Source organism: Ambystoma mexicanum, chromosome 1q, assembly GCF_040938575.1.
Source record: "Ambystoma mexicanum isolate Mex_15411 chromosome 1q, UKY_AmexF1_1, whole genome shotgun sequence".
In the NCBI taxonomy this organism is placed as follows: Eukaryota; Metazoa; Chordata; class Amphibia; order Caudata; family Ambystomatidae; genus Ambystoma; species Ambystoma mexicanum.
Genome location: NC_090922.1, coordinates 1,546,354,727 through 1,546,369,962, shown reverse-complemented (window position 1 = coordinate 1,546,369,962; position 15,236 = coordinate 1,546,354,727). Strand labels below are relative to the sequence as shown.

The 15,236-nt window shown below is 47.1% G+C and overlaps 1 long non-coding RNA gene across 1 annotated transcript in view; it reads right to left on the bottom strand.

The window, feature by feature from the left end:
- The window catches only part of LOC138551870 (uncharacterized), a 44,432-nt gene that overhangs the window by 10,997 nt on the left and 18,199 nt on the right, over positions 1-15,236 (bottom strand). The window contains exon 2 of the long non-coding RNA XR_011295579.1: positions 11,172-11,330. This is a non-coding gene — a long non-coding RNA (uncharacterized lncRNA). The remainder of the gene's footprint in view (positions 1-11,171; positions 11,331-15,236) is intronic.

Below are 15,236 nucleotides of genomic sequence, written 5' to 3'. Positions count from 1 at the left end.
TAGTCTCACATCAATTTGAGCCGACCGACAGCAACTTCGCCAAAAATGAGAAATAAATTGACTACCTCGATCCGAAATTAGAACCGAAGGAAAACCGTGCAGTCGGACGATGTTTTCGAGAAATTCTCGGGCCAGAGTTGCTGCTGTTGGCAAGCCTTTGAGCGGAATGAAATGCGCCATCTTGGAGAATAAGTCCACGATTACTAGAATCGTATTGTATCCGGAGCATGGAGGTAGATCGGTGATGAAGTCCATAGAAAGCGTATGCCAAGGGCGAGGTGGGATGTCAATAGGGCGTAAGAGGCCTGCTGGTCTTTCCTTTTGACTCTTGTTTTGGGCGCATACTCCACAGGACATTATAAAGTCTCTGATATCTTTTTTCCAAGACGGCCACCAGAAGTAGCGCTTGAACTTTTCTGAGGTCTTGGCTATACCGGGATGACCTTCCATTAAAGAGTCGTGATAACAAGAGATTACTTTTTTCTGTAAATCTGTGCTGGGTAGGTATAATCGTTCTTGGAAATACAATAAGTTGTCCTTTACTGCAAAGTCCTTTCCCTGCAGATGCCAATTCTGTATGTCTGCTGGAGTTACAAGTTGCCTGGCTTTATCCTTAACTTCCTCTATGGATTCTGTGGCGATTACACCCAGAATTCTTTGTTCGGGAATGATTGGTACAGGTTTAGGGTTGACCAAGTGTTCTTCCACTCCCATCCGAGAAAGGGCATCGGCTTTACCGTTCTTTGTACCAGGTCGATAGGTAATTATGAAGTCAAACTCGGCAAAGAATAATGCCCAACGGAGTTGTCTAGAGGATTGGGCTTTTGCGGTCTTCAAATATTGCAGGTTTCGGTGATCCGTAATCACAGTAACGGTGTGTCGGGCCCCCAGCAGATAATGCCGCCAAGCCTTAAAGGCAGACTTGATAGCCAGAAGTTCCTTGTCAGTAATCGTGTAATTGATTTCAGGAGGCGAGAATTTGCGGGACCAAAATGCCACGGGATGCAACTGATTGGTTACCGGGTCCTTTTGTGATAGAACTGCCCCCATGGCAAGGCTTGAAGCATCAGTTTCCACGATGTAGGGGAGTTCGGGGCGAGGGTGTTTTAAGATTGGTGCAGAGATAAATTTAGTCTTCAAATCCTGGAAAGCTTGTTCCGCCTCGGTAGACCATTCAAAACGTTTGTTTTTCTTTAACAAGGCAGTGATGGGCTGGACTATTCGAGAGAATTCGGGGATAAACCTGCGGTAAAAGTTAGCGAAGCCTAACATGCTTTGCACACCTTTTACGGAGGATGGTGATGGCCATTTGAGAACTGCATCGACCTTCTTTGAATCCATAGGCACTCCGCCAGGTGATAATATGAATCCCAAGAATTCAACTTCAGTCACGTTGAAAACACATTTTTCCAATTTAGCGAAAAGTTTGTGTTGACGCAATCTTTCGAGGACCATTTTTACGTGTTTCCGATGTTCAGATTCCGATGAAGAATAAACGAGGATGTCGTCAATGTAAACAACAACACATACATCTATGAGCTCTCTGAGGACATCGTTCATAAAATATTGAAAGGCGGCTGGGGCATTACAAAGTCCGAAGGGCATGACCTGATATTCAAATAGCCCATACTTGGTGCGGAAGGCCGTCTTCCATTCATCGCCCTCTTTTACTCGTACCAAGTGGTAAGCTCCTCTAAGATCCAGCTTTGTATATATGCATGCTTTTCTGACTTGGTCCAGGAGTTCAGGGATCAAAGGTAACGGATATCTATTCTTAACGGTGATCTGGTTCAGGGAGCGATAATCGATACAAGTTCTAAGGTCTCCTTCCTTTTTTGGAACGAAGAACAAAGCTGAAGAAGCAGGGGACTTGGAAGGACGAATAAACCCATTTGCCAGGTATTGATCCAGGTATTGTCGAAGGTGAAGGTTCTCAGGCTCGGTGAGGGCATAAATTCTACTACAAGGAGGCGTAGATCCAGGTATCAGGTCTATCTGGCAGTCATAAGACCTATGAGGAGGTAGAGAGTTAGCCTGATCCTTCCGGAAAACATCTTGGTATTCTAGGTATTCGGGAGGTAACTGGGGAGTCTCTGAAGAAATTGCGGCCAGTGCAACACCAGGTGGAGGGTGACAAGTAGAGACACATTCTGGAAACTGGACCGTTCTTGCTCGCCAATCGATCAGAGGATTGTGTTTCTCTAACCAAGGTATTCCTAGAATAATCTGAAACTGAGGGGCCTTGATCACATCGAACACGATCTTCTCATGGTGTCCATCTTGACTTACTAGCGTCACCTCTTGAGTGGTATGCGTTACTGGCCCGGAGGCTATCTCCGTACCATCCACCGTAGTAATGACGTCCTTTACAGCCTTGGGACAAAGAGTTAGATTCATCCTCAAAACCATTTCATGATCCACATAATTGCCGATGGCACCGCTGTCGACGTAAGCTTCAATTGCATGTAATCGATCCGGATTATCAGGGCTAATGAGGACCATAGGTATCACGAAATGCGAGGTCACGGAACTGGTTTTCACGCTCGGCAAGAGGACCTCTATTCTTGTCGGGCGAGGTCGTTTCCCTGCTCAGAGTTTGTAACTTTGGTAACTGCAGCTCCTACTGCCTTCTTGGCAGGTTTCACCGGACAGTCTCGAAGAAAGTGCCCCGAGTTTCCGCAATATAGGCATAATTGCAACTGTTTCCTCCTTTCCCGCTCCCTTTGTGTTAGAGGACCTTTCAGACCCCCTATTTGCATGGGTTCCCCGGAGTCTACTCCTTTGGAAGGAGTTGGCGGTTTGGAAAATACTCGAGCATCAAACTTGGAACGATCGGCCTTCCTGTTCTGCAGCCTGTGATCTATTTGAACGACCAAGTCTATATAATCCGAACAGTCTTGTGGGGGATTCACTACTTGGGCTAAAACGTCTTTGAGCTCTCCACGTAGACCTCTATAAAACAGCGTAATCCTTTTGTCCTCAGGCCATTGAGTTTCCACTATTAGTCTATTGAAAGATGCAATATAAGCCAAAAGGTCTTGATTACCCTGTCGCAACGAAAGAAGCTCATTGTCCAAGGCCTGCCCCTGTGAATGTCTTGCGAACAGTTTTTCCATACTAAGCTGAAAGGCTTGAAAATCATGGAGAACCGGATTATCTTGATTAACTAGAGGGATCGACCAGTCTGCCGCATTGCCACTAAGGTACGAAAGTACAAAAGCTACTTTTGCTTGATCAGTTGGAAAGGCTGCTGGCCGGCATAAGAAGTGCAACCGGCACTGATTGATAAATACTGCAAACCTCTTTGGGTCACCAGAAAATCGTTCGGGCGGAGCCAGTGGTACATTCCCAGGTAGGTTGATCTGCACTGGATTCATAGAGGATGTTGAAGGAAGATTTGCCCCTGATGCGGGTAACGGGGTCTGTCCGGCTTGTGACTGTAGCACTTGTCTAGCAAGATTGTCTGTTCTCTCCTTGGAAATAATTAGTTCCCTTCTTAGAGCATTCGTTTCCTGACGAGCTGCATGCACTTCTGCCCTTAGTTCCCCAAGTAACCGGGCTAGGGGGTCAGTATCCGAGGTTTCCATAGCGCCTGGGCGAGAGTTTTGCGGTAGGCTTTGCGTTCTGTAACGCTCACCTGATTCTCGCAGAGGCGCCGGTCTTGACTGGGCGACTACCGTATCTTCAAAGGTGATGTGTAGCACCTGGTTGGCTCTTTGGGCTGGACCTCTGTGCACTGTATGCCTGACGTGTAGAGTAAGATGTCTGCAGATAGAAAATATGGGGTTAATGAACTGGGGTTATTGGGGTGTCCCTATCTCTTTCCTCTTCTCCTCTCCTGTAGACCCCCAAAGGTTAACGCTCTCACCTTAGGTAAGTGAATGCCGAGCTCTCCATCTGCCTCGGGGCAGGGTGCTGTAACCAGTTCTTCACTGGATAGGTAGCGCAGGCCTCTTGACTTCAGAGGACTGCTGTCCGTCGTTTACTGCACGAACGGTAAGTTTCGAGTCATTCAAATGTCTTTAAAGTCTTTAGTAATGATGTCTCTTGTTTTGCAGGGTTCCGGCGATGGCGGATGACGGGCTGAAGTGAGTTGAAGATGGAGCCCGTGTGATGAATAGAAGCGCCTGGAAGCACGTAAGTAAGCGCTTGTTGCCTGCTTCACTATGCGCTCTAACTGTCTTTTTATTTTGCAGGTACGAGTTCGGAGCGGCTGCAGGGTGCCGGAATACCCACTGGATTAGATGTGGAAAGGAGTAATGGCACGTGAGTATTAAAGTTCCCCAATGTCTTTAAACGCACCTTGTTTTGTCTTTCAGATGCCGGAATGCAGTGTGAAGACCTCCGGAGCGCACAAAGAGTAGGTAAGCCTTTGCCTTTCAGATGCCGGAATGCTAACCTGTTCTTTCTTGTCTTTATAGGTGTTGCTGAAGACTGGATTCAGGATGGTAAGCCTTTGCCTTTCGGATGCCGGAATGCTAACCTGTACTTTCTTGTCTTTATAGGTGTTGCTGAAGACTGGATTCAGGATGGTAAGCCTTTTTCCTTAGGCCCTGGACCGGATGCAGAAGACACGATGAGCGTTCTGCTGCAGAGGTTGCAGAATAACGCAAAGCAAGATTCATCCACCGGGTGTGGTTTAAATAGCCTCCTGTAGTGCTTAGGTCTCTCCTTCCACAGCCACGCCTAAGTAAGAAAAGAGTTCCTGGTAAGAAAAGAGTTCCTGCCTTCCAGAAGAGTTCCAGTGTTCTGAATCTAGGGAGTGGCTCCAGCCCCACCCAACAGGAAAAGTAGTTCCAAACAGAAGAGGATCAGAGGCTCAACTGGCAGGCAAGTAAGCAGCATGGTCTGCTGAAGGTAAGTCCACCCAAGCATTATGAGCCCGGCGCTTCCAGCGCTGGGACTGGGCATATTTATGAGCCTGGTGCCACTGGCGCCAGGACTGGGTCCAAAAGGTCCCAATTGGGACTGGTTGGCACTCGGAACCTGGGTTATGGATCTGCTTCCAAGGGAGTTGGGAAAACCCTGACCTTTTGGAAGCAGAGATCATGACACGTACATAGTGGAAACCGATGCATCCAGTTCGGCCATGGGAGCTGTCCTGTCGCAAAGAGACCCAAAAACTAACCAACTACACCCAGTGGCCTTTTGGTCCAGAAAATGTTCTCCTCCTGAAATCAACTACGCAATTCCCGATAAAGAGTTACTGGCCATCAAATCTGCTTTCAAGGCTTGGCGTCACTACCTTCTCGGGGCAAGACACACCATTACCGTAATTACGGACCACAGAAACTTACAGTATTTAAAGACGGCCAAAGCTCAATCTTCACGACAACTCCGATGGGCTCTATTCTTTGCGGAATTTGATTTTGTAATTACCTATCGCCCTGGCTGCAAGAATGGAAAAGCGGACGCCTTATCCCGGATTGGCATGGAAGAACCTAATTCGAGCTTAGAACCTGTGCCCATCATACCTGAGCAAAGAATCTTAGGCTTAACTTCATTGCAAACTATTGAGGACATCAAAACGCAAGTAAAACAACTTCTAGACTCTTCAACCTTACTGGAATGGAGTCAGAAGGGTCCTCTTTACACCGTTAAGGATGACTTACCCTACTTCCAGGAGCGGTTGTTTCTGCCAAGTAAAGAATTGCAAGAACTTGTTATTGCCCATCATCATGAATCTTTAATGGAAGGACACCCTGGTATCGCTAAAACGGAGGAAAAAATCAAACGTCACTTCTGGTGGCCTTCTTGGAGAAAAGACAAAGTCTTTTGTTCTGTCTTGCGGAATTTGCGCCCAAAACAAGGCTCAAAAGAAAAGGCCAGCCGGCCTACTTCAACCCTTGGATATTCCACCGGCACCATGGCACACCCTGTCAAAGGACTTTATAACCGACCTGCCTCCTTGTGCTGGTTACAACACAATCCTTGTAATTGTGGACCTATTCACCAAAATGGCCCACTTTATCCCTTTAAAGGGTTTGCCTTCTGCTTCCACCTTGGCCAAGGAATTCCTGGAGAATATAGTTTGCATACATGGTTTCCCTTCCATATTAGTCTCGGATCGTGGAAGTCAATTTATCTGCCATTTTTGGAAGAAGTGTTGCCAACTAGCACAAATAGATGTGCGGTTATCCACCAGCCACCACCCCCAGACCGACGGACAATCCGAGAGAACCAATCAGACTCTCGGGCAATATCTTCGGTGCATGTTACACCAATCCGAGTTAAATTGGAAAGACATCCTTTGGATCGCAGAATATGCATACAACAATTCAGTGCATTCTGGAACCGGACAAACCCCCTTTTATACTTTGTATGGACACCATCGTCGGACCTCTGACGTAGATCCACCACTGACCCTGGAAATGCCCGCAGTAAATCATCTGCATTCCACAATAACCTGAGCCTTCAAAGAAGCTGCAACTCATTTACAGCAAGCCAAGAAAAAGTATAAAGAAAACGCTGATTTGCACCGAAGTAAAACTCCTCCTTATCAAGTAGGAGACCAGGTATGGCTAGCAACTAAACATTTATCCCTCATGGGCCCGCGAACCTTCAATCCCAGATTCATAGGACCTTATCCCATCAAGGCTATAATCAACCCAGTGGCCTTTAAACTGGTGCTACCGTCCAACATGCGTATTCATCCAGTTTTTCATGCATCACTTTTGAAGCCCGTACAACCAGGAATCCGATTGTCCAAGCCTCCAGATCCAGTTCAAATTGAAGGGGAATTAGAATTCGAAGTTAAAGACATTTTAGACTCCAAGGTGGTAAAGTCGAAACTCTTCTATCTTGTTGACTGGAAGGGATATGGACCTCAGGAGAGATCGTGGGAGCCTAGTAACCATGTCCACGCACCTCGATTAGTACAAAGGTTTCCCCGGAGATTTCCGAACAAGCCAAAACCCCCGGAGGGAAGAACCTTGGGAGGGGCCTTGAGGGGGGGGTACTGTCATGATGCCTACCTCCAAGGAGCCAGGTCCGACCCAGCAACCCCAGAGGCAGGCATCATTTCCCCCAGGGGAGTGCCAGCGGGCCCAAGCTGGGGCCCTTTGGACGCAGTCCTGGCGCCTTAGGCGCCAGGCTCATGTTGGACCTCTGTCCTGGCGCCTTAGGCGCCAGGCTCATAAAGCTAGACATGTGTTCAAGTGTTTTAATGTGCACTTACCTGATGCAGACCATGCTGCCACATCCAGGCCCTCTTGAGGCCTGAATAATAATAATTAATAATAACTGGAAGGGAATGGAACTACTTTACCTGTGTGACTACTTTCCACCCGGGTGTGGTCGGGGAAGGATACATACCTGATCGGAGGAAGGATACACACTTGGAACTTCTTCCAAAGCTATTTAAACCACACCCGATCAGCAACTCACGCTTCGCGTTGTTCTGCTCCTCGCAGCTGGACGCTCACCGTGTCAGCTCCTGCATCTGGACCTCTGCCACGCCTGTCAGTATCCGGGGTCACCTGCAAAGGGAGACAAAAGGCCTTACCTGCTAAATCAGCACCACAGAGACATCACACTGACGATCCTGAAAAGGAAGACATCATTTTAAAAGCATTTCGCTACGATCGCTGCAGCGCTGCATTTCACTCACCTTTCCTGGACGCCACCATCTTCAGCAGCGATCATCCGGATCCACAGCCACTTCCCAGAGCCTAGAGAGAAAAAGACAAAAACAAGGTGAGAGAAGGAAGGGAATAGGAAAAGCTCAGTTTCCTTCTAAGTCTTACCTGTTGGGTCATTCCCATTTAATTTCGGGTCTTGCCGCTTCCAGGCATCCGGACCCCGGCCCCTATGGGGAAAAAAGACAAAGACATTGAATGAGTGAATGCAAAGACATTACCCGAGCGCTCATCCAGAATTTACCTGTCATTTACTGGAACTGCATGTTTCACTTCGGGTCGGCGCCATATCTCCGGCATTCCGAACCCCGGCCCCTAAGGGGAAAAAGACAATGAACATTATTATTAAGCTTGGACTTTTGAACTTGCAACAGAACTTTTACAGAGCCTTACCTGAATAGTCAAGCTTACCTGAACTCCCATCAATCCTCAATCCAGTGAAGTAACTGGGTTTCAACGCGCCCCTGCATCAGAAGCAGGATGGTGAGCTCATCCTTCCTGACCCTAAGGTGAGACTTCACAGGGAATCGTGGAAGGGTATCGTGGAGGGTTGGAAGAGAGTGGGAGGCTTGAGCATAACTCAGTCAGTAGGTAATACTCCATTTTCATTCACAGGGGAATATTCCTGCGAGCCGGAGAAGCCAGAGTAGAGGGGCCCTTCCTGTCCATCTTCAGAGTCCTGCGCTTCACCATTGAAGAAGCATCAGCACTCGAAGCCAGATCTGCGCCTCCGTGGGAATCAGGTGAGCGTTACAGGTTCTCCCTGCCTTTTTTCAAAATCCGCAAACGCCAGAGGAAGTGGCTTGGCATAACATTGATGTGCGGCGGGCGGTGTTGGAGTACTTGGCTAGAACTGCCCCGTTCCGCCACTCTGACAGTCTTTTGATTACTTTTGGCCCGGCTGGGGCTGGGCGTAAGGCATCTGTAGTGTCCATTAGCCGATGGATCCGTGTTGTGGTCTCCATGGCCTATGTGGCTTCTGGCCTGCCTGTGCCTGCACACGTTCAGGGGCGGTCCACCAGAGGTTTGGCGGCCTCATGGGCCGATGCAAGGGGGGTTTATCTACAGGAGATATGTAGAGCTGCCACTTGGGCTGATCGGAGCACCTTCATCAACCACTATAGGTTGAATGTCTCCCACTCGGGGGTTGGTTCCTTCGGGGTTGGAGTTTTGTCTGTGGGGATGTACATTTGGAGTTATTAAAGGTGTGTGTTTCTGCACTGTTTTGACTCTGTGTCTCATTGGGACCTTTTTCCCCGTTTGTTGCTTTGGTATACCTCATGAGGTAAGTACTGGGACGAGGAAGAGTGGACGTGGAGGTAATGTTCTGATTACTTACCGGTAATCTTCATTACTCCTAGTCCTACTTGTCCTCGTCACAGTACTGACGACCCTCCTCACCCTCCCTGCGGGGAGGGTCCCATGCTACGGCTTGGTAATATGAAACTAAGTGATGTGGGTGTGGTGGAGGAGTTATAGAAATAAGAAGAAATAGAAGAAGGTCCTGTGTCGGAGGCGGGTGCCTCATGAGGTAAGTACTGTGACGAGGAAGAGTAGGACTAGGAGTAATGATGATTTACTGTTTAATTGGCAGAGAGATGTGGATAATTATGTGGTTCCCTCATGAAAACACTGCCTAACGTCTCCTCCCAGGTGGCCAGGAGAGGGCAGATGCTTCCTCGTCCCAATCCTGGGTTTGGTGCACTGCGGGAGGATCAGCTGCGTGGAGACAGGGCCCAGGGTAGCGAGGAGATTCCGTGGGAGTAGACACAGTATTTTCCCTCTGGCAGGGATAGTCATGCCACCAGGTCAGAAGAGGTTAAGACTTACTGTCATTTTAACATATCTCAACCTCTTGGCAAAGCTAAAATGGTGAATGTGAAGGTTGTGACCCCGCAACATATTGTATTAACAGAATCAATCTTTTGTATCCCCAAAAATAAACAGCTTCCTGAATGCCAAAGGTACACTACTAGGAACAGTGAACGTGCTGCCGTTTCTATACTATCTGCCGCTAATAAGATTGAAACCCACAATCCCTCTTCTAAAAATATTAGGTGAATTAAAACTACCCTTAAAAGTATAAAAGAAGTTGAAAAACTTCTCTAAGGTGAACTACAGGTCCCCTAATACCACAGGGACTGAGACGAGGAAGAGGGCCCAGGAGGCATGTAGAAGTGAAGGACAGGCAAGTAGGCCTAACAACCTTTGCCAGGGTCAGGCAATTAACGCTAAGTGCCTGCACTTGAACTTAATTGCTCCACCTGTATGCAATAAAAACCTGGAGCAGGAGCTGGAACAGGAGCTGGAAGTAGTAGCAGAAGGAGAAGAGAGCGAGGCTGTCAGTTCATGAGGAAGTGTGATCACTTGAAAGACGCCAGGATGAGAGAAGAGCCGAACAACTACTTTCAAGAGCCCTCGAGAATAAGTAACGTAAGACAGGAATTAGAGCTGAAGAAAGGTGCATTGTGTGTCGAATATACCCGGGCTCTCCTGCATCTATAGCAGAGGCGGAGAGGAGCGATTACTGCTGTGGTACTGTGCTTGATTCCTACAACAAAGTAGCTGCAGTAAAGTCACCACAGCTTGAGTCAGGGAGACTGATAGCAGACCGGTCTGTGATAGAACCACGGTTTCAAGCAGCAACATTGTATGAAAAAATTTGGAAAGAACAGAGAGTAAGCCGCATGTGATGAGCAATGTGAATAGGAGTGACTGAACTCTTGAAACAAAGGTAAATGCAATATACAGAGTGGTCTGGAGCCATGAGGGTGCTCATTCGAAGGTCTCTGTTAGGTATCCAACTGAGAATGTAAAATAGTAAACTGTGAAATCTAAGTGGTCCTGCAACGGGTCAAGCCAAAGCCTGTGCACATTCGAAAGTCTTCAATAGCTAATACAAACTATAATTGGTCTGAGGCCGGCTGAGGGAGACTAATTGTGAAAATGGCATCTGAGCCTGGTGTGAACTGTGAGTCACCAAGAAAAAGATTGCGGTACAAAAGGGATCTGAGTCTGGCTGAGGGGGACCCAGGGTTAAGAGTGAATCGCCCTACTTGAATACTTTGAAAGGAACTTTTTTGTTTGTTTGATACATCAGGCCATCTGGGTCAAGAGACCTTTTCATAACTTAAAAGACTTGGGCATAGAAGTCCCTGATGCTTGTAATAATAGAACTGTGTCCTCGTGCCGAAGAAGCTCAAGAGTGTGCTATGCTCACGTGAACCGCCTTGTCCCGTGCTGAAAACGTGGGGAAGGGAGGCCAACGGCCTGAACATCCTGACTTATCATTTTGTGACACTTATTTCTTTTTCATGAACATTTCCCCACACTATTTGTAAATTATCGGTAAGGACTGGCTAAAGGTTTTTTAGTATAAGCCCTTTTATTTTGACAAGACTCCACTAGGACTCTGTTATTATTATTTGATGGTCGTAGCTTGTTCCCATCTTTAGATTTATCACGGCCTTGACAAAGTTCAATAAACACCCTGGAACTGTGGTCACTTGTGTCTGTCTTACTTTAATAACGTACCTTCCTTACAGCATTTCCTCTCCTGCTGTTTTCCTTGGAGAGAGTCACCTCCCTTGTGCGCTCGCATGGAGTGTGGGTTCTGAGAAAGGGGCTCTCAGGACTGCATGAATTCGACATTGCCAAACTGCAATGTGAAGATGTTAGCCACAAATAAGGTTTCTAAAACACAAGATAAAAGAGAAATAGTGAATACAGAAATCGAAACAGCAAGAGTACAAGATGATGACCAAGATGAAGTGATTTTGGATAGCGTTGCAGATGTGCACTACCATGACACTGATATATATCACATGCAAACAGTGGGAAGAGAACAGAATAAGAAGTCCTGTTCCGTGTGTTCTACCATTCTACACGAAACAGGCAATTCCAGACTGTTTATTCCTAAAGAAATCCCACCTCCAGCTGCACAATGCCCAGTGCATCATGGGCTGTGCAGAGTGAGAGGGCTGTTCCAAGGACGGAAAGTCCTAGCGACAGTATCAGAGCCCAATGAAGATGATAGTTCTGGAAAGAGCAAAAAAACTTTGAAAGCCATTTCCACAGCTACAGTTTGTAAAAGCAATCTAGAGTCACAATAAAAGGGAATGTGGCTTAACAGTTTGCAGTGCAGGAGCGCTAATGGGCTTTACCAGGTACGTATTATTGCAAGTCAACGTGAGCTGCTATGACACCTGGAGGCAATTTGTTCATAAACTGACCTGGCTGAAGCAACGTGAAAGACCCACCAAATTTCAGACACTCACACAGTTCTCTTTATGTTTCAGTGGAGACTGCGATGTATCTGTATCGTTGGGCAAGAATCCGAAAAGCCACAAAATACTGATGCTTCCTGATCTTACAGGGGACAGCTCTGCCCGCATGGACATATTCTAGAGTTGTGGCCAGAACTCCTAATTGCCTCCATTCTGGAAATGGGTCTGTGCCTTGACCACGCTTGGCTCCCCTGTGCTTATAGTACCCGATGAACATTTGACGATCACTGCTGTGCCCCCGTCCAGTTGCCCCAGGTACTACACAAGACTTTACAAACACAAGTGAACTTGTAAGCCCTATGCCCCGCCCACTTGTCCCCGTTCTCCAAAGCAAATACCGTCAATCACTTGGACTGGGCCCAAAAAGATTGAAAAGGTCTAACTATTTTTTAAAGGACTCTTGTGAGAAACTAGAGGCAATCACAGAGAAAAAACTACTTTTTTTTAAAGCAGAAACTTTCTTAAGTTCCCTTCTGGTGCCAGCTATCCAAGCTGCAGCCAAATCAAAATGGCTGCAAATTACTAGGTGGGAGTTGATCCAAATAGCTAATGATACTGAGCACAGCCTGAATGCTTTGAGGGAGGAGTTGAGGGCAAGCAGCCTCATGTCCCTCCAAAACAGATACATACTCTGCCTCCATACCACTACAGTAGGAGGCATGTGCTCAAATATTAGAACATCTTGAAACATTCTCCCCATGATGCCCACAATGGGTCCCTCACACACGCCACTGGGGCCCTGCATAATCTGAAAAAGAAGAGGAGGCAGCAAGTAAAGACTGTCCTTCCTGAGTCCCATCCTGCCTGGGCAGGACTAATCAAATATTGGTACTCATTGCTGTGCTATTGTTGGTTGTTTTCTGTTCATGCCAACTAGTACTGCGCTGTTTTGCCAAAACGTTACACCAAGGCACAGTGATGATGCCGCTGACCCTCAGAACAGGTGAAACCACACCCCTCCTGAAAAACATACATAAAAACATTAAACTGGACCCGCTGCTTAGGTCTGGACCTCAGCATGCAAGCGCAGATGGCATTCATTTATTTTCTCACCTTGTGAATGAACCTGTCCTTTAGAAGGGTGAGGCTCAACCTTTTTGGCTGCGGGTGCGTATGTAAGCCCTGGCGTTTTGGATTTTGATTATAAAGTGTAACATGATGCAGGGGATTCCATCTCTGAAAGGGAAATCTGCTAATCAGATTCGCCAGAAGCATAGCGTGTACTCATGCCCTGGTGCATCAGTAGCCTGACCTGCAGGGCCAGATCTACCAGTGACACAGAGCCAGTTCAGAGGTCGCAGGTGACCTCTTCACAGCTGCAGTGCAGGGGTTGCATGTAAGATATGCAAGCCTGTTCCCGAAACTGCATAACTGTGAGGATTCTGTAACTGTATAATAAGCCATACCTCAGTTAGGGTAGGGTGGTCAGCATCTCTCGGTTATCCCAGTCACATACATTTAATATCACACGTGTGTCTGCCCTGTTGGCACAGTTCAGCTGTAGACGGTGTGATGAATCAGTGATGATTCCTCCCAGAAACCTGGCCTGGGACCCTTCTCATGTGGCCAGGGAAAGGCAGACACTCCCTGATCCTGACTATCCTGATGGTGTACTGAGGAAGGATTCCCATGGGGCCAGGGAACCAGGCCAGGAAGACTGGGAAACCCACTGTTTACCTTTCCCTGTAATCCCACACTGTTAAAGGAGTTGGCTAAATTGCTAAAGTTACAACAACTGACTTTGTTGGTGGGGTCTACATGTCCCATAATCCCATAAGGTCTGGGACAAAGAAGAGGGCTGAAGAGGCATGCTGTCAGCACAGTCAGGCAGTTAAGCCTAACAGCCCACACCTGAAAGAACCTGGGAGGCATAAAAGGCCCCCCTCAGGTGCAGAGGAGGAAACTGGATATGTGACTGGAGTGCGTGCAACACCAGCAGTAGAAGGAGAAAGAAGAAGGCACAGAGCTGGCAAACATAGCAGAAGTGGGAGAACCAGAGGGACGTCGGAACGCTGATGCAGCAGATTTCCCCAGCTTGTTCTAGGAGGGTCCTGTTCCCCCAAACTCTGAGGTGCAGAGGCTGTGCAGCGGAAGCAGTGCATGCAGAGAGGCTGCCTTTCCCCATGAGAGACTGATTGCTGTAGTTACCGGAAAGAAAACGTTTCGGAGACTGAAGGTCTCAGGAGTCAGGGGGGCTTCTTAATCAACTGGCAGGACTGGAGACACCTGAATAGAGGAAGGCTGTGGGTCCCAAAGCGGCAGCCAGAAGTAGTGGAAGTTGTGGCTGAAGTAGTGGAACTTGAGCAACCTGCAGAACAAGGATACCAGAAGCCGGTGAGTCAAACCTGGCATTCTGATTCCTTACACAAGTACTGCCGGCAATAGTATCCAGTCTTTCTTTCACACGTTTAAGAAGTAGAAGCGAGGTAAAGTTGGTTAATTGATTTTTCTAACAAGGGAACAATGGAAGTAACACTTGTGTGTGAATGGAAAGGTTTTCTTTTACTTGCGTAGAAGCTGAATATTACCGAAAACCCATTGTCAAAACTACCTGAAGGTGTGGTTGTGTGTACCGTGTTTTGTTTCCTAAAGGAAGAGTGAACCTTATTGGTCGTGTGTGTCCCATTAAGAAGAACAAACATTATCAAACGCCATTGTTAAACACTTAGACGTCTTAAAACTACATGAATACGTGGGCCCGTGTGACTTATTAATTGTCAAAGTGAAGAGTCGAACTTTAACTCTTCATTGAAACAATCATTGTTCTTAAACTCAAGTGTTTAATTTAATATCTGAAGTTGAAGAGAGCACACACATTGCTGAAGCCAAGAGTATTCCCCTCTTGAGAGTGAAACAGCCTTTTTCAAAGCCAGAAACTGTCCTAATAAATATGGTGAGCCCAATAGAAAATCAAACTTTGCCTAAGATAAAAGTGTGCAAGCATTACCAAAAGCCAAAAGAATGGTACCAACACGGTTGGGTAATTGTGTGTCCGATATTGGTAAAGAGGTGAAGGCAAAGTTGGGGAAGGGACATCTTGCTGCTCAAATACAATACTGAAGTTGTCGTGGTTGTAGAAAAACAAGAAAAACAAAGAGGCTTCCCCTTTAGAAGACATTCAGAGGAAGAGTGCCTTGCCTACTTTAAGGCTTGAAAGACGGTTACAGATCTGGATCAGTTCCTACTCTCTGGTTACTTGCAAAGTGTTGGACAGTTTTAGATTCATAGAACTGTAGAGTGATGGAAGGAGGGAGCTATGGCTGTCCTGTAGGAATGATGCTGTCTTAGGCCAGCAGTAAATTAATGAGTGCCC